At 38.5% G+C, this 18,122-nt stretch overlaps 1 protein-coding gene across 50 annotated transcripts in view; it reads left to right on the top strand.

Annotated features, from left to right (window-relative positions):
* Positions 1–18,122, top strand: part of PPFIBP1 (PPFIB scaffold protein 1) — a 184,655-nt gene that overhangs the window by 44,863 nt on the left and 121,670 nt on the right. For all 50 annotated transcript variants that reach the window (XR_013522732.1, XR_013522730.1, XR_013522728.1 and 47 more), the window contains one exon: positions 12,658–12,747. The gene's annotated coding sequence lies outside the window, so the exon portion shown is untranslated. The remainder of the gene's footprint in view (positions 1–12,657; positions 12,748–18,122) is intronic.

Here is an 18,122-nt window from a genome sequence, read left to right as displayed (position 1 = left end):
AGCCCCCAGAACCCTTTGTTTTCCTGTCTTAAGCTGTGACTGCCCTGTGACTGCTGCTTTCAGGCTGTAGGGTGCTGCTAGGCAAAATGATGAATCACTGCCATCTCTTCAGCAGACTCATTAATAGATGGCAGTCCTTTGATTCTTCAACTCCTGTTGACTTCCTGACCCATTTCCTTCAATAGCTCTTACAATGTTTTTTACACAGTTTTAAAGTCCCAGTCTGCAGTCTCCACTCAATTCTCTAAGGATGACATCACCATCTTATTTTATTGAGAAAATCTGGGTCAGAAGACACAATTCAAATGTCAACAGGGGCCTTTGGAATTATTAAAATGAAAGGGGTGATAGGCAGGGGCTGTTGTAGCCTTGCAGGATGCTGGCTGTGCCTGCGGAGGGGCAGCACTGATGGGGGTCCTGTAGTGCCCCATCTTCTGTTTTCTCTAGAAAAATCAGGTATCTGGTTTGCTAGGTGAAATCTATACATGTTGAAGTCCCAGTTTTGGAAATGCTGCGTGGACTAGAACGAAACTGATCTGGCAGCTAGTTGTCTTGATTCTAGGGCGTCTCTTGCTTTTTCACCTCATCATATGTCTCTATATTCATTTGCCAGCATTTCTTTGACTCCGAGGTCATTTCTTTTCCTTCCTGTATCACGTGTCCAGTTGTTTTCTCTCTACCTTTTATCTGCATAAAAACATTCAGGATGTCCTCTTCCTAAGCACATAGCTAATAACTCCTCCTTCCGTGCTCTTGCCTGTGTCCCGGTGTCCCGTCTTTTCTCTGTTCTTTCATACTGAGTTTATAAACAGTGGAGGGGTCTACGTTCATTGCTCATACTTCTTCACTCCTTTATCCCCTACAATCATTTGTCTTTGTGACTTCTCTGAAGCTCTCTCATTCTCTGGATCCTGTGATTGTACTAACCTGAATTTTCCTCTCTAAATGCTACTTTGCCATCTCGTTTCACCAGCTCATGTTGCTACATCCTAAACATGTTATTTCTCCATCTTACTCACTTTTCCTTCATAAATGGCCCCCATAACTACCCTTAATTGTAAGTTATTTTTCCCACCTGGTTTTTCCTAGTATTTCATCTGCCCATCTCATGTGACAGCTACCATATTATGTTAAATTACATTATAGGTCATTAATATGCCTCTCCTAATGGATCATGATTTTTTTTTTCCCAGAAAGAGACTTTGCCTTATTATTATTTTTTCTGTCCCCCACAGCATGCAGCCCAGTCAGTGGTAGGTATCAAATATATTTTTTAAATGATAAGTTTCACGGTATTAGTAATTAAAACACAAGACCATAGGATACGTTTGACACCACCACCTCCAAGCCCAGCAGATTAGAACTTAAGAAGGTTTTTGTGCTACATGCTAGGCTTGGCCCATGATAGTCAAAGAAAAAAAAACTTTGCCTCTCACTTAAATGCTTCTTCCGTAGAAGATTAGCTCCATGATTGTATTCCAGGACAGCTGACTCCATCTGCTGTTTGCAAAATATGGAAGATATATTATCACATAGCAGGGGTGGGTTTTCTTCAGAAGTACTGTTATAGACAGAAATTGTTAAAAATTCAAGTGAATCAAAAGTCTTTAGGGTAAAATCCCATTTAGGATAGTGATGGGGGCAGGGGTGAAGAAAAGAAGTAGTTCCTCGAAGTTAAACTTTAGTTTTGAGGAGGAGATTTTAACTTTTAATTATGGATAACTACTACTAAAAATGGATAATAATGAAGACATTTTGGGGATTGGGTGAGGGCTTATTGTTTGCCATGCTCTTTAGGTGAATTACATCACTTAATTCTCACATAGTAAGTGTGAATTATGGAATCTCCATTTTATAGATAAGGACCCTGAAGCAGAGACAAGTTGAGTCAGGTTGTTTAAGGCCACACCGTCAGCGAGTAGTGGAGCTCGGATTCAGCCAAATCCCAGAGCCCATGCTACTAACCTCTCTGTACCAGAAAAGGGAGTTGAGGAGGGAAAGAAAGGATCAGTCTGGAACATCTGTTTCCTACCCCTGTTCCTGGGATCTAAATACTGTTTTATAATAAGTCTGTTCCTGCCCCAAAGGCAATTTTGTGGCACCTTTGCACATTGTCGTTCAGTTTATCTTCCATATTACTCAATGTTAGTAGACGAGGAAAGCACACTGGTTTTGTTCTGTCTAATCTAGATCAATAAAGGGCAGAATATCAATAAGGTCTGAATTTTAAAGGTGAACTGGAATATGTTAAGTTGTGCCTGCAAGTACAGTTCAGTCCATGGGATACTCTACAGGCCCAGTAACTCTGCTTCTTCAATGAATAACTTGGAAGGAAAAAGAAAAAAGATGAAGAAGGAAGCTATAGATTAAAACATTAAAGATCTATCAGCCAACCACAGTGGTGGGTCCTGATGAAGCCCTAATTTAAACAGATGGTTTTTAGATACAACTTTAACAAGGCAATTGGGAATGTGATTGCTGACTAGAAATGTGTGATGCTGGCGTAGAAATTCCTCTGCCTAACTATAGGGATTATTGCTAATTTCAGGGATATGATAATGGTCTTACAGTTATCTTTTAGACACGTACTAAAATATTCATGGAAGAAATGATGGGATTTCTTGGATTTGCTGCAAGATAATATGGGAGTGTTGGTGGTGGGAGGATAAATGGAACCAGATTGGCTTAAGTGGTGATTGTTGAAGCTGCTTATTCGTACTTGGCATTTTGTTGTATTAATCTACTTATGTTAGTACATCTTTGACATTTTCCATAATGAAAATTTTTAGGAAAAAAAGTAAACTGGTAAATCCAACTTAATAAATTATTTTATAATTTAAAATAATTAAGGTATTTTAAAGTCTGAAAGAGTTGTTTAGTCCCAGCGAAGTTTAATCCTGGCTCAACATTCAGATCAAGTAGATATTGTCAGGATATGGATTGAAACCCAAGGTAAGTTTATATTCCATATCATTATGGAGACATTCTGGACTTAAAAAACGTGTAAGAGATGGGGTCTTACTATGTTACCTAGGCTGGCCTCAAACTCCTGGGCTCAAGCAGTCCTCCTGCCTTAACCTCCCTTCTGACCTAACATCCCAAAAAGTACTGCTGTGTGTTTTTTTTTTGTCTTAGTGACTACTTAAAATCAAAGTTTGCAGAAGAGAATGTTCTTTTACTAGAATATCTTGATACATTAAGTTGTTTAGGATAGTGTGCTTAATTAGAAGAAGTCTCTCCTCCTTATCCCCACATGTTCCTCCTGACCTCAATTATTCTGGTGCATATATCTATATATTTTTTCCCAAGTAGGTGGGATTGCAGGCTCTCACCATGGTGCCAAGCCAGACTTTTTAATTTTTAAGGGTGCTGGGAAAAGAATAAAATTTGCCTTTAATCTAACTCATATTTTCTCTTAAGAGAAGACATGACATGGACCCATAGTAGCCTCAAAAAGCCGCAGCCCTTGTTGGTGTTGTGAAGAAGGGTCATGGGATCTCATAGGAAAGAGAAGTCGTCATTAACACTGGTCAGAGAGTTAGGCAAATGTAGCCACAATAGTCTTATAAGTTATTTTTTCATGTTTTCTGGGTCATTAGGGAGATTTTGTTCTTAATCTCAAAAAGTGCTGCTGTATTCTTTTTTAGTATTAGTTGACTACTTAAAATCAAGGTTTGCAGGAGAGAATGTTCTTTCTCAAGAATGTCTTGATTCATTAAGTTGTTTAGGATAGTGTGCTTAAATACTGATTTCTGTAGAAGTTAAGAATGACAGTGTTACATCTTTCTTTGCCAAGCTCATCTCTTTCAGTTTCCAACTGTGTAAGAATGAGGGATGGAAGTGGAGGGGCCTTGTTTTGCTTTGGAAGCAGATATGATGCCAGGATGTTCTCACATACTAAGGGCTTGTGGGTGTGGTGGGTCACTTAACAGACTGGCTTCCCTAGCCAGCCTTCTCTTTTCATCCTCTCCTGGACTTCTCCCATCTTTTAGACCCTTCTTTCCTAAAATTATTTAATGACTTTGCTTCCGTGACCTGTGTTCTCTCCCAGTGCACTTATCAAAAAACCCATCTTGTTGCTGACCACTTTCAAATAGATGAAGTTCAACTATGAATGAACACAGGGCTCCTTACTGAACTTTCGGACTTTTTTTTCCAACTACATTGTATATGTATTCACCAAGAGGTTACTTAGGCTTTTTGAACTCAAATGTGATAAAGATTTAATTATGCACCCCCCCGCCATTTTATTTTATGTCTTCTGAATTCTCTGTTACCATAGAGAAACAAGTCAGAAACCACAGTCATAGAGTCATCAGTGACGTCTCCTCCTTCATGCCCCAACTGAATCTCCTAAATGCTTTTCTCAGTTTTCCTCTTCCCTGCATTTTCACTGCTAGTTCATAGCCCTGAAACCATAATTGCATTCCTGCCTCCAAGTTCATCCTCTGATGTGGTCTCCAGAATGTTCTTTTTGAAATTCAAATTTGATGTTGATTTTTCTCCCACTTTAAAGCCTTCTGCAGTGGGCTCTGAAACTTTTTCATCAGGATAGTGCTGTCATCAAACTTGTGAGCATCTCCTTCAGTATGTGTCTTTATTATAAAATATACATTATTGCACTGATATATTAAATATCATAAACACACATATAAAATAGAAGTCTCTTATTATCTTTCATATAACAGAAATAGTTAGGATGGCTGACTATGCCTTCTGGTCTGACTGCTGAATGCTTTCCTACCCACTGGGCCTCTGTCAAGAAGTCTCTCCTCCTTATCCCCACATGTTCCTCCTCACCTCAATCATTCTGGTGCATATATATATATATGTATATTTATTATTATTTTTTTTTTCCAAGGCAGAGTCTTGCTCTGTTGCCCAGGCTGGAGTGCAATGGCATAATCTTGGCTAACTGCAACCTCCGCCTCCTGGGTTCAAGCAATTCTCCTGCCTCAGCCTCATGAGTAGCTGGGACTACAGGCGCCTGCCACCATGCCCAGCTAATTTTTTATATTTTTAGTAGAGATGGGGGTTTAGATTGTTTAGATTACACATTTAGATTGTTTCTATTTTTTAATTGTAAATATTATAACATTCTTGTGAAAAGAGTATATATTTCTCTTTGCTCATTTGTCCAGGTTTTTCTTGTAAGCTTAATAAATGTAGAATGCTGGGCCAAAGGCTACTATATTTTTAGGGCTTTTGATGAGCATTGTCAATTGCCAATTAATTCACCAAAAGAGCGTCTATCAATCTGTTCCGTGGTAAAGTGAGAGGGAAAATGGGGGAAGAAATGAACCCACCAATCCATTTTTTTTTTCCTTAAACACACATGATACAGAGATCATGGTTCTAATCGACAATGAAAATGTGCCAATTCCATGTGGGGCATTTTAAGGGAAAGAGGGTTTACTGTTCTTGCTAGGTCAGTAATGATAGAGTTCATAATGGGCCAACCCACTTTTCAGACCTGTGATGACCTCACTGGGGTATGTGAGTTCCTGGAGTTCTACTGACATGATAAAATGTGATATACCAGTGGACTGAAGTAATTGTTTTTATTCAATCACTATACAAATTTCATATTAGTTCAGAATGCCCTTTCATAATGCTTGTGGGATCTGAGTGGTTTGACTTCACATTTTTTGAGTTATATTTGCAATAACATGTCAGTTAATGATTTAGTGGAAGTGCTGGATTATACGGGATTTCTTGGGTATGGATGCCCAAATTTTGAGAGTGGTACAGTCATTTCTCCCACGTTTTCAAAAGGGATAGAACATATTTCAGAACATTTATAGAATGCTTTTTTCTCTGAGGACATGATGACTGACTATAATCAGCAATCTCTGATTTCCACTCTGATGCTACCCTGTTGCTTCAAGAAGTGTGCAAATAATGGGAACATCTACTTTAAAGTTATTGCCCCAAACTGAATTGAACCCACTGAATAAAGATATTGTTATATAATTTTTATGCTATAATTCATATTTTCTATATAGTTTTAATACACTGTTATGTAAATTTTACATTTCAGTCCATAATATTCTCATATAAAATAAAGTTTTAAACTATTTGCCACAAAGTAAAATTGATATATTGTTGGTATACCAGGAAACTGAACCATGTTCTTTCCTTCACCACGCTGCCAGCACAGTCCCTTACAGCATATTACTCTACATATGTTTACTTTGATATAAAACTTTATGGCAGACTTTAATCATTTCAGTCAATTCAGTCAAAATTTTCGAAGAGTGACAACTTTTGAATTCTACAATTGCTTAGAATCTTTGAATTAGAATCTTACTGTGAAACATAAAAAATAATTCGGCAGTATTGGCAAAGAAAGCAAGCCATGACTAAACACTTCAAATATGATTGCAAAGCAACATGTTAATTTAGAAACATGTGGGCCTTGTTTGATGTAATATGTCAGTAGACATTGCAAATACTAAAATTTGGAACCTTGAGGGAAATTGACTATATTGACTTTTATTTTGGCATGGAAAATGGGTTCACTGAGGACTCTGGGACATGGGATTATCAGATTATTCAGTCAGTTGGTATTTACAGCACTGTGCTTAGTACTGGCGAACACAGAAAAAACTGCACATTAAACCCTTTAAAGCATGAGGGATGAATCCCAAGCCCTCGTCCATCTTCAGATTTGCAGATATACCATAACATGTAATTTCTTCATCTCTTTAATGTCTATTTATTTTGTTGGGTAAGGGCTATCCCTTCCTTGTACCACTTGATTTTCACTTTCATTGCTAGCTCTGACCACTGGCTTTTTTCCAACAATCCCACAAAGAAATAAGTTTGAAGTTTGCTTATAAGAGTTACTAGATAGTAAGAAAACAAAGCTGTCTTGGAATACAGATGTTTATTGGTTGGCTGGGCCCCATGTAAATCACAGCCCAAGCTTGTGATTTGAATTTGCTTCTCAGCTAAGTGAGCTCTACTTGTCAGGGACTCTTCATCTGCAATTTGAAAATGCCAAGGGTCTGTTTGAAAGAATCTGTTATTTGAGGAACAATGTCTTACTGAGAAAGCAAAACAGACTTTTGGAATATTTAAACAGTGAACATTAATATGTGATTAAATACCCGAATGAATGGGTGGTAGAAATAGTAATGGGTGTTGGCAATAAGAGAAAAGGAAGACTACGCAGGGACATAATATGAAAAGGCTTCATGACTGGGTAAGATCTAAGAAGCCAAAACCATATTTGAGCCATAAATATGGTTTTGAGCATGTTGCTAGTAGAGGTTTTGATGTTGGTAGTAGATGGAAAATAGGGTTTTTAACAAAGGGTACAGAATGAGTATGGCTTCAGAAACAGACGTAGACTTGATACACTGAAGGGAAAGCAGGCCATCCTGGAGGCATGAAGACCAAAAATAGAAGGGGATTAGATTGGAAAAGCCGGAAAGACAAAATGCGGAGGGTCTTTAATGTCAAACTCAAGGCTTTAGACTTTACTCTGCAGATACTAAAAACCAGTTGGAGACGAGTGTGATTAAAATGAAGGTTGAAGGCCAGGTACAGTGAGCCATGCCTGTAATCCCAGCACTTTTGGAGGCTGAGGTGGGAGGACTGCTTGAAACCAGGAGTTAGAGACCAGCCTAAGCTACAAAGTAAGAGCCTATTGCTACAAAAAAAATAAAGTAGGCTGGGTGCGGTGGCTCACGCCTGTAATCCCAGCACTCTGGGAGGCTGAGGCGGGTGGATCATGAGGTCAAGCGATTGAGACCATCCTGGTTAACATGGTGAAACCCTGTCTCTACTAAAAATACAAAAAATTAGCTGGGCATGGTGGCGCATGCCTGTAATCCCAGCTACTCAGGAGGCTGAGGCAGGAGAATTGCCTGAACCCAGGAGGCGGAGGTTGCGGTGAGCCGAGATTGTGCCATTCACTCCAGGCACTCCAGCCTGGGTAACAAGAGTGAAATTCCGTCTCAATAAATAAATAAATAAATAAATAAATAAATAAATAAATAAAAATTAAAAGAATAAAAAATAAAAAATAAAGTAATAAATTAGTCAAGCTTGCACACCTATATTCCTAGCTACTCGGGATATTGAATGAAGCAAGAGGATTGCTGCAGCCCAGGCTTTCCAGGATGTAGTGAGCTGTTTTGTACCACTGCACTGCAGCCTGGGTGACAAAGTGAGACCCTGTCTCTTGAGAAAAAAGAAAAAGCCCAAAACGACAACAAAAAGTTGAGGTCATCTCTGCACATGAATTGGTGATGAGTAATTTAGTGCTATATTTTCTCTCTATTTATTTGGAACCATATAAACCTACCTTTCAGTACAAAAGGGCACTGGGTCACATGTAGGTGACACATTTCCTCCCCAAATCCCAGAGAACTTCAGGAAGTGGTGGGGGTGATTCAGCAAGCAGACATCTTCCTCACCACGTGATGGTTGTGGCTGGATAGAGCTCTTTTTGCCAGGCTATGAGAACAATCTTTCCGTAATTTCTGTTGACACTTACTCAGTGTTTTTCTCAGATGGAAACTTGGTGGGGATAAGACTAGATGAGAATAAACTTGGAAGATTTAAGGTCTCTTTGCTAAGTCTTCATCCTGAAGCCTTTCTGAAGAACCTGAACTTCTTGGACAGGCCTTCCTTACCAAGGAAAAGATAGACATTGGTCAGTTAGCTTCTTTGATTACTTATGATAAAAACTAAAGAATACAATATCCATTGGCTTTTATGTTCCCAATACCCCAAGATTAGCTTTAACCTTAGAAGGGTCATAAAAGTCTATGGAAGTCCATGTATTGTCTTATTTTAGGTATCTTAACCTAAATTGTGCAGAGGTATATTTTACTGGATTTACCTAACATAACAGACCTTTTGAGATTTTCTTTTATTTTGTATAATTTATAAAATGGAAAGTATTATCAACATAGCATGAAGATTAAGAAATGAGCTCTGGAACTGTACTGCCTCGGTTCTGGTCCTGATTTCTCCGCTGCTTAACATTGGGCAAGTTATTTAACCCCTCTGCCTTGATTTTCTCATTTAGAAGATGGAAATAATTTACTTCTTTCCTAGGGTTTTGTCAGAATTAAATGAACAAGTTTGTTGTTTATTTACTAAGAGTAAAGCTCTTAGAATATTGCCTGGTATGTAAGTTCCCAACAAATATTGCAATTAGTGTATCATAAGCGAAAACATTAAAGCAGTTACAAGTTAAGTGACTTAGGTAGTTATCTGGCAACATGACTAAACCAGAATTCGCATTTCTTATTTTAAGACAGTCTACTGAAGTAGCTGTTTTTTAAGACCAGAGGTCAGTAAATGTTTTCTTAAAAGTCCAGCTATAAACATTTTATACTTGTGGGTCTTACGGTCTCTGTTGCCACTACTCAACTGTGTCATTGTGACTTGCAAAAATCAACCACAGACAAAATGTAAGTATACAGGTGTGGCTGTGTTCCCATAAAATTTTATTTACAAAAACAGGTGGCAGACCACGTTTGGCCTGCTTACAGACCCTTGCTTTAGACACTTAAGTCCTATCTTAAAGGAGACAATAGATTCCTTTAGTTTTGAAGCATGAAATACGGCATTGTGTATTATGATAAACAGAAACTTTGCTTCCTAATGATTGTTTAACATGTTAGTCTCAGTTATGATGGTCATACTTTAGGATATCAAAGGGATTTAGAAAATAAGCAACAGTGACAAATGTGTTTTCTACCTCAAAGGGATCCATAGAAATCACTTATTTAACAGTTGGAGAATTATCTTGGAATTTGCGGCCTGAGGTCTTGGGCAGGATGTTAAGAGTTTGTTTGATTAAATGGGCACAAATATAGCCGGGTTTCTTTTTTGCTTCTCTGTGTAAAGGATAGGTTTGTGAGTCAAATAAAAAGCTATTTGTGATTACGCTTGTCATTACACTAAGGGTTTTTCTTCTAGGAATGTTGTTCGCATGGGTTTGGATTTTTTTTTATGGCTTTTCAGTTCGATAATGTGTTCTTGTTTTCAAATTAAAGTTGCCATTGAGCCTTTTTGTGAGTGGCTATGTTGGTTAGTTAGTATTTATAGCTTAAGTCTGTTTCGGAGGAAATGACTAAAGTCTCTTTGCATTTGATCAAAACTGTAGAACAAAGAGCATCTTTGACTTTCTTAAACAAGGCCTATGATGAAAACTCAAAAAAATATAATGGTTCATGTTTATAAATGTTTTTGGGTGTTCAGTCCCAGTTGGGCCAAATAATTGGAGCTCTGTGCTGAGGAGGGATTGAATATGCTCATTGCCTGTTAGTTACTGTGGATTTCTCTGGAGCACATTCAGGCAATGCTTGTTTTCTCATAATGCTCCCCCATTCCCCCTCCCCTGCCTTTTTTCTATTTTACATATTGTTTTAAATTGGATTTCATACAACATAGGATTTTTTTTTTTCTTTTTAAACTATTCTATTAATTTTCTCCTCATTCCTAGCTAAAAGCCCTGACCCAGGTGAAGCGTGTAAAACTTGTACATGGAATTCCAGCAAAGAGGCTGGTGGAAATCCTGGCAGGGCCTGGGAAATGACTGACTTGCAGAAACCCCTGTGTTTTGTTCACTCCTGGAGTGAACTGTATCTTGTGAAGATCCACAGGTCCCCCCACACCCTAATCTTATCTTCTTACTGTTGGTTCAGTCCTCATGGAAGTGTAGGTGCCCTTCCTTCTGCTCATGATGTTCCAAGGAAGGAGATGAGGGGGCTGAGTAGGGAAGAAGAGAAGACCCAGCTCCTGTCGGCTCAGAGCCAGGCTGACCTCTGCCCTGGGACTCAGGCGGGGACTCCTATTTTACCATCAAGGCCCTGTGACAGGTGGTGGTTGGATTTTGGTGTTAGATCAGCTGTGTTGTGGACTGACTGGGCTTTTCTGCACTAGCTTTTAATCTAATTATCACTTGGTTACATTGATTGTTTCAGCTCTTTCATAAGCAGCTCAAGAACCACTTCTCCAACTAAATCTTGGGTCCAAGTATGAAATGGATGAAAGTGAAATCACTCTGCCCACTGCTGCCCGTCCACTCATTTCTGTCTCTGCTCTCAGAAGCAACTTAGGGTGGGATTCATAGGAACTCACTTAGAAAACTGCTTATTAATAGAACTGTTTACTTTCAGAGCACATCCTAGACTGACGTACTGACTTGACTTATTTATTTATTTAATTAGAGATAGAGTCTCACACTGTCGACAAGGCTAGAGTGCAGTGGTGCGATGTCGTTCTCACTGCAACCTCCGCCCCCTGGGTTCAAGCGATTCTCCTGCCTCAGCCTCCTGAGTAGCTAGGATTGCAGGTGCACCACCACACCCAGCTAATTTTTCTATTTTTAGTAGCAGTTTCACCGTGTTGGTCAGGCTGGTCTTGAACTGCTGACCTCGTGATCCACCTGCCTTGGTCTCTCAAAGTGCTGGGATTAGAAGTGTGAGCCACTGTGCCTGACCTCATCCTAGTCTTAAAATTGAGCTTCCCTAGGTATATATCCAAAATTGGTTAAAATTTGCTGGGATTGGTGTGTATATATGAGCCATATATGAAGCCAATTGTAGGAGAAAGCAAACTGGACAGATGTTTACCTGATGTGATTTGATGGGGTATTGAGAAATTCCATGATGACAATCCACACCCCCATTCATTCCTGAAATTCCATAGTTAGTAATGCATTTTATTTCCCTGTTAAGCACTTACCTTTTCTGAAGCTTTTTTAAAATCAAAATGTCCTTATGAAGGATATCTGTTAAGTTGTTGCAACCTTGGAGCTGATCGCTTCCCTACTTGATTAAAAATCTTAGATTAATGAATTTTCAAAAGGACAGATAGAGAAAGGAAACAGCCACATCCATACATCATAATTTTTGTGTAGGACTGGCCTTGAATATGTATGCATTTGTGAAACGTGTGGGAATATCTCTTGTATTTAACTTGGAGACATCTTGGTTTCTCCTTTGGATGGAGGTAGTTCTGAGGCATTTGAAGAGAGGGCTTCTCAAAAGGAACTTTTATTGTTCTTACATATTCTTTTAGTATAAAAATATATTTTATTTTATTATTATATCATGGTGAGGATGCATGTGCCCATATATACTAATGAGGATTTCCCCCTAAGTATTAGTTGTTTAAAAGAGATAAGAGAATCAGAAGCACAAGTCTAAAAAGCAGTGTATGTATTTCTACATATTGTCTGCAACTATTTCCTGTTGGACAACAAAATATAGAGGGTATTTCCTATTTTTTTTAACCTTAATGACAAAATACTGTAAAACTATGGTTCATTCATTTACTCAACAAACATTCATAGAGTACTTACCATGTGCTACTACTGCTTCGTGCTATAAAAATTAATGAAAGTGGTTTCAATAGAAACATCAGTCATCAGGGAATATTTGAGGTTGTCCAGTAACTGAGGAGGGAAGGGCGAGAAGGGTGGAGTGCTGGATGGGGAAGAAGGAAGAAGGAGGATAGGTGAAAAAGGATGGATGGAAGGAAGTCCTTAACACATGTTGTTTTTAATTACACTCATGTTATCTAGTTTGATGTTTTTTATATAATCAGACATTTGTCACTTTTTTTTTCTGGTGTGCTATAATTTGAAATCAATTTTAACTTGTAGTTTTTGTATTTGTTTCTTTTCAGTATCAAAGAACTTGTAGATCATTTTGCTAAGTACATCCAAGATTTGAAGAACTGAAAAAAAAATCAGCATTAAACCTGCTTTTTAAAAACGTAAGTGAACTCACTTCTGGCCATAGTTCATTTCAGTCCTCTCTAAAGTCTGCAATTACCTCTCAGTGTGTGTGAATTTTTTTCCAGCAGTAAGGTTACTTCACTCTAGTGAGTCTACTCATTAAGTTTAGGAGTGTTTGTATCCACTCCCCCATTTAAAACTTGTAAATTTTAAGAGTAGTATGACTAACATAGGTGGCTGTAGGATTTAGACGTGGTGTGGCAGGCGATGAGCCAGTCTTCATTTGGCACCAAGAAGGAAAACACAGACCTGGCAGCACATGAAATAAAAAGCACAGCCCTCTTCTCAAGTCCTTCATCACTCTTCACCTCACAGACCATTTTTACCACCTTATCTATATCAGTGAGAATTGCTGTTGACCCAATAATGACCCAGTAGGCTTAGAATATGAGGTGGTGGCTTCTCACAAACATATTTATCCACTTTCTCCTATTTCTCTTGCTCAGTAATAATAACTACTATTTATTGAGCTTCTACCAAGTGACAAGCATTTGATTAATTCAATTTCGTATTCATTCTACAAATAGTTTTTCTGAATGCTTGCTGTGAACCAGGCACAGCTCTGACACTACTTATTACCTTATCCTCATGGCACCCTTGCAGGGTAAGAGTTAACACTTCAGTGATCTAGATGAGGATACGAGAGAGGTAAAGAGTGTGCTGATGGTCACCTAGCCAGTGAGTGTGAATGTAATGCCGTCTGACTTTCTCTGATTTGCCTAGATGCTCATCCTGGCATGGATGTCAATAAGACATTGGAACCTCCTGGATTGTGTTCATAATAGGAATGTGATTCTCATCCTTCTAAACCTTGGCTGGAGTCACAAAAGCAAGGAAGTTAGGGAAACATCCTCTCAAACACAGCTTTGGTACCTTCATGGGGAGTTAAGAGATCTGATGTTTGGTTCCATTCCTTTCATGAATTTCCTGTGTCTATGAGCTATCTAAGCTCCATGGGAAACAGTTGATCTTATGCCAACCAAGGGGCATGGATGGACCAGTTGCTTCCAAGGGTCCATCTCAGCTCTTTGCATGGAGGAAAGTGCACACATCATTAAGTGGATGGTTTGATGGAATTAAGGTCACAAAGTGGACACACCTCTGTAATCAGCACCTTGATTAATAGAAAATTAACAGCAGCCCAGAGCCCTCCTCCCCTGATGCTCCTCCTTCCCTTGTGATGCCTTTGTTTAGTTTGTTTTTATGAATAGAATCATCCAGTGAATATTTTTTGTGTGTATCTAGCTTGTTTTGCTGATTATGTTTGTGAAATCTACAATATTGTATACGATATTTTTTTGCATTCTCTTTGCTCTAATGCTATTCAACTGTATATCTATTTTACAGTTACTGAATATTTAGATAGTCTCCTGTTTGGGCATATTACTAATAGTGCTCCTGTGAATGTGTTGTGCATATCTTTTTTTTTAATTATTGTACTTTGGGCTCTGGGGTACATGTGCACATCCTGCATCCTGCAGGATTGTTGCATAAGTACATACATGCCATATCCCGCACCCTCCATTCCCTACATCAGGCATTTCTCCCAGTGTTATCCCTCCCCATCCACCCCACCCCTCACTGTCCCTCCCCTCCCCTCCACCTCCCCACCTAGCCCAGTGAGTGTTGTTCCCTTCCCCATGCCCAAGTGTTCTCATTGTTTATCACCTGCCTATGAGTGAAAACATGTGGTGTTTGGTTTTCTGTTCTTGTGTCAGTTTGCCGAGAATCATGGTTTCTAGATTCATCCATGTCTCTACAAAGGACTTGAACTCGTCATTTTTTATTGCTGCATAGTATTCCATGGTGTATATGTGCCACATATGCTTTCTCCAGTCTATCATTAATGAGCCTTTGGATTGATTCCAGGTCTTTCCTAAACAGCAGCACAACGCACATATATGTGCATGTGTCTTTATAATAGAATGATTTACCATCCTTTGGGTATATACCCAGTAATGGGATTGCTGGGTCGAATGGATTTTCTATTTTTAGATCCTTGAGGAATCACCACACTGTCTTCCATATGGGTTGAACTAATTTACACTGCCACCAACAGTGTAAAAGTGTTCCTTTTTCTCTACATCCTCTCCAGCATCTGTTGTCTCCAGATTTTTTAATGATTGCAATTCTAACTGGAGTGAGATGGTATCTCAATGTGGTTTTTATTTGCATTTCTCTAATGACCAGTGATGATGAGCACTTTTTCATATGTTTGTTGGCTGTATAAATGTCTTTTGAAAAGTGTCTGTTCATATCCTTCACCCACTATTGAATGGGTTTGTTTGTTTGTTTTCTTGTAAATCTGCTTTAGTTCTTTGTAGATTCTGGATATTAGCCCTTTGTCAGATGGTTAGATTGCAAAATTTTTTTCCCATTCTGTTGGTTGCTGTTCTGTTTTTCCCATTCTGTTCACTCTGATGATAGTTTCTTTTGCTGTGCAGAAGCTCTTAAGTTTAATTAGATCCAATTTGTCTATTTTGGCTTTCGCTGCCGTTGCTTTTGGTGTTTTAGTCATGAAGTTTTTGCCTGTGCCTATGTCCTGAATGGTGTTGCCTAGGTTTTCTTCTAGGATTTTTATGGTGTTAGTTCTTATGTTTAAATATTTAATCCATCTGGAGTTAATTTTTGTATAAGGTGTAAGGAAGGTGTCCAGTTTCAGCTCCCCCTGCATATGGCTAGCCAGTTTTCCCAACACCATTTATTAAACAGGGAATCCTTTCCCCATTGCTTTTGTTGGGTTTGTCAAAGATCAGATGGTTGTAGATGTGTGCTGTTATCTGTTCCATTGGTCTATATCTCTGTTTTGGTCCAAGTACCATGCTGTTTTGATTACTGTAGCCTTGTAGTTTAGTTTGAAGTCAGATAGCATGATGCCTCCAGCTTTGTTCTTTTTGGTTAGGATTGGCTTGGCTATGTGGACTCTCCTTTGGTTCCATATGAAGTTTAAAGTGGTTTTTTTCCAGATCTGTGAAGAAGGTCAGTAGTAGCTTGATGAGGATAGCATTGAATCTATAAATTACTGTGGGTAGTATGGCCATTTTCACAGTATTGATTCTTCCTAACCATGAGCATGGAATGTGTCCTCTCTTATTTCCTTGATCAGTGGTTTGTAGTTGTCCTTGAAGAGATTTTTTACCTCCTTTGTTAGTTGTATTCCTAGGTATTTTATTCTCTTTGTAGCAATTGTAAATAGGAGTTCATTCATGATTTGGGTCTCTGTTTGTCTGTTGTTGGTGTATAGGAATGCTTGTGATTTCTGCACATTGATTTTGTATCCTGAGACTTTGCCAAAGCTTCTTATTAGCTTGAGGAGGTTTTGGGCTGAGATGATAGGGTCTTCTAAATATACAATCATGTCGTCTGCAAATAGGGACAATTTGATTTCCTCTTTTCCTAATTGAATACACTTTATTTCTTGCCTAATTGCTCTGGCTAGAACTTCCAATACTATACTGAATAGGAGTGGTGAGAGAGGGCATCCTTGTCTAGTGCCAGTTTTTAAAGGGAATTCTTCTAGTTTTTGCCCATTCAGTATGATATTGGCTGTGAGTTTGTTGTAAATAGCTTTTATTATTTTGAGATATGTTCCATCTATATCTAGTTTATTGAGAGGTTTTAGCATGTAGGGCCATTGAATTTTGTTGAAGGCCTTGTCTGCATCTATTGAGATAATCATGTGGTTTTTGTCTTTGGTTCTGTTTATGTGGTGGATTACGTTCATAGATTTGCATATGTTGAACCAGCCTTGCATCCCTGGTATGAAGCCTACTTGATCATGGTGGATAAGCTTTTTGATGTGCTATTGGGTTTGGTTTGCCAGTATTTTATTGAAGATTTTTGCGTTGATGTTCATCGTGGATATTGGCCTGTAGTTTTCTTTTTTAGTTTTGTCTCCGCCAGGTTTTGGTATCAGGATGATGCTGGTCTCATAGAAAGAATTAGGGAGGCCTCCCTCTTTATGTATTGTTTGAGATAGTTTCAGCAGGAATGGTACCAGCTCCTCTTTGTATATCTGGTAGAATTTGGCTGTGAACCCTTCTGGACTTGGACTTTTTTTGGTTGGTAGGCTATGAATTGCTGCCTCGACTTCAGATCTTGTTATTGGTCTATTATTCAGGGTTTCAACTTCTTCCTGGCTTAGTCTTGGGTGTGTACAAGTCCAGAAATGTATCCATTTCTTCCAGATTTACTGGTTTATGTGCATTGAGCTGTTTGTAGTAATCTCTGATAGTAGTTTGTATTTCCGAGGAATTGGTGGTGATCTCCCTTTTTTCGTATTTTATTGCATCTATTTGATTCTTCTCTCTTTTCTTTTTTATTAGTCTAGCTAGCAGTCTGTCTATTTTGTTGATCTTTTCAAAAAACCAGCTCCTGGATTTATTGATTTTTTTTGAAGGGTTTTTTGTGTCTCTATCTTCTTCAGTTCTGCTCTGATCTTAGTTATTTCTTGTTTTCTGCTTGCTTTTGAGTTTTTTTGATCTTGCTTCTCTAGCTGCTTCAATTTTGATGATAGGGTGTCAATTTTAGATCTTTCCTTTTTTCTCATCTGGGCATTTATTTCTATAAATTTCCCTCTAGACACTGCTTTAAATGTGTCCCATAGATTCTGGTACATTGTGTCTTTATTCTCGTTGGTTTTGAAGAACATTTTTATTTCTACCTTCATTTCATTGTTTATCCATTCATTATTCAGGAGCAAGTTGTTCAGTTTCCATGTGATTATGCGGTTTTGAGTGCTTTTCTTAATCCTGAGTTCTAATTTGATTGTGCTGTGATCTGAGAGACTGTTTCTTATGATTTCCGTTCTTTTGCATTTGCAGAGGAGTGATTTACTTCCAATTATGTGGTAAATTTTAGAGTAAGTGTGATGTGGTGCTGAGAAGAATGTGTATTCTTTGGATTTGGGGTGGAGTGTCCTGTAAATGTCTGTTAGGTCTGCTTGGTCCAGATCTGCGCAAGTCCTGGATATCCTTGTTGACTTTCTGTCTCGTTGATCTGTCCAATATTGTCAGTGGAGTGTTAAAGTCTCCCACTATTGCTGGGCAGGAGTCTAAGTCTCTTTGTAGGTCATTAAGAACTTGCTTTATGTTCTGGGTGCTCCTGAATTGGGTGCATATATATTTAGGATATTTAGCTCTTCTTGTTACATTATATGATGCCCTTCTTTGTCTCTTTTGATCTTTGTTGGTTTAAAGTCCATTTTATAAGAGTCTAGGATTGCTACCCCTGCTTTTTTTTTTTTTTTTTTGCTCTCCATTTGCTTGGTTAATCTTCCATCCCTTTATTTTGAGTCTGTGTAAGTCTTTGTATGTCAGATGGGTCTCCTGAATACAACACACCCATGAGTCTT

This window comes from Callithrix jacchus, chromosome 9 (genome assembly GCF_049354715.1).
Source record: "Callithrix jacchus isolate 240 chromosome 9, calJac240_pri, whole genome shotgun sequence".
NCBI classification, from domain to species: domain Eukaryota; kingdom Metazoa; phylum Chordata; class Mammalia; order Primates; family Cebidae; genus Callithrix; species Callithrix jacchus.
The sequence above is the reverse complement of the archived record's forward strand: the minus strand, read 5'-3'. Positions and strand labels throughout refer to the sequence as shown.